This window comes from Thalia democratica, chromosome 5 (genome assembly GCF_965202585.1).
Source record: "Thalia democratica chromosome 5, ktThaDemo2.hap1.1, whole genome shotgun sequence".
NCBI lineage: Eukaryota > Metazoa > Chordata > Thaliacea > Salpida > Salpidae > Thalia > Thalia democratica.
Genome location: NC_139169.1, coordinates 40353463 through 40355121, shown reverse-complemented (window position 1 = coordinate 40355121; position 1659 = coordinate 40353463). Strand labels below are relative to the sequence as shown.

The following is a 1659-nucleotide window of genomic DNA, read 5'->3' as shown; positions in this document are numbered from 1 at the left end:
TCAGTCTCCGAATCCGTACAATACACATCCTTGACGCTCCAATGCGCATACAACATTCAAGGCGGTGACTGTCTTCCGCTTAGCATACTCGGTGTAAGTGACTGCATAACAACAAAGGTTTCCAAGAATTTATCTAGCACACCACGTGTTTCTTTATAAATCAAGCCTTCAGACTTGACACCGCCTCGACAAGCCAATCGGCGAATGGCGGGCTGGGCGATACCCTTGATGTTGTTGACTTTGCGGTGACTTTCGGCGCCTCCCTTACCACGATCTGACATGATGAATATACGAAATCGTTCTGTTCTGAGTGTTGATCATTTGCTTATCAGTTCCCTTCATTTACACGTTTTATGATATTACATTTTATGATTACCAGCCGTGAGCCATGCTTTTTCGCATAACTCTGCTTGTGTGCTTGGTGACAGCTTTTGTATTTTCAGGGATAGCGTTTTTAGCCAACTAACCGGCAATAAGAGACAAAAAGCAGTTTTAATTTGCGATTGTTGATGGTTGAACGCTTGTTGTAGTGAAGCTTCAGCAGAAATTAAAGAGATAATGATGCTTATGGCCTTGCTGGATATTCAAGTGTCAGGGTGTACATGCTTGAGAATTTTGTACACAAGGGTGATAAAGCTTTCCTTGCAACGAGAACTGCGCTAAACATATTCTCATTCACCAATTATATACTAATGAGTATTTCATGAACTTTATTTTAATATTTCCTGCAACATAAAGAAAATTTGACAAAAATAATTCAAGATATTGTTTTTAAAACTGTCGATTGACTGTTGACAGAAGGCTTACCAATTGGAACATGGAACTGAAGACATTTGGCTAACCTGATTACTTTTTTGTTAGCAATTCATGACGTTTTTGAAAACTTCATGTCAGGCCAGAACTGGCCATTTTGCTGAAGTTTGAGTAAGTTGCTTTGCATATGCACACCTTTAGGAGAATAATTAACAGTTTTAGAATAAAAACCAGGGGATGGCAAATTACTTTGTGAGAAACTTAAATTAGTATGTGAAGTTTAGTCAGGTGAGGGTTTTAGAGTGAAATCAAACTTTTTTGAATCAAAAGTCAAACTAGTGACACCTAGCGGTGTCTGACAATTTTTTCATCAGTAGTAAGCATATTGTGACTTGTGCTATTCTTTTTGAGTATGCTTATAGGTGTAATTGCTTTTGTTAAACTTTGTTTTTGCTGATTGGACAACTAATTTGATTTATGGGAAGTTGAGTAAAGTTTGACTTTCTTCTTTGCTGCTGTTGCAAAACATAACTTCTTTGTTGGTTGTTTTTACTTGATTTTTTTTTTGTTTCTATGGTATTTTTGTTTAGACTTAGGCTGTCCCTGCCCATAATTGACCTATTGAACTAGCTATTCACTTCTTTGGTATGAGATTTGTTGATTTTGATACTTAAAACTCTTGCCAAAGAAGTTTTTAGAATGTCTTTGCTCATAACTGACTTGTTGAACTGGCAGTTTATTTCTTCCTTTGTATGAAAACTACTGATTTTGTTTATTGAAAATTCTGTCAAAAGAGTTTTAGAATGTCCTTGACCATAAAAAACTTTTTGGTCTGGCAGTTTATTTTTCTTTTGGTAAAAGAACTGCTGATTTTGTTTTTCTTTTTTGAAATACACATCAACTGAA

The 1659-nt window shown here is 36.0% G+C and overlaps 1 pseudogene; it reads right to left on the bottom strand.

Moving 5' to 3' along the window:
* On the bottom strand, positions 1-281 carry LOC145836526 (histone H4-like; annotated as a pseudogene).
* Between the last annotated feature and the right edge of the window lie 1378 nt (positions 282-1659).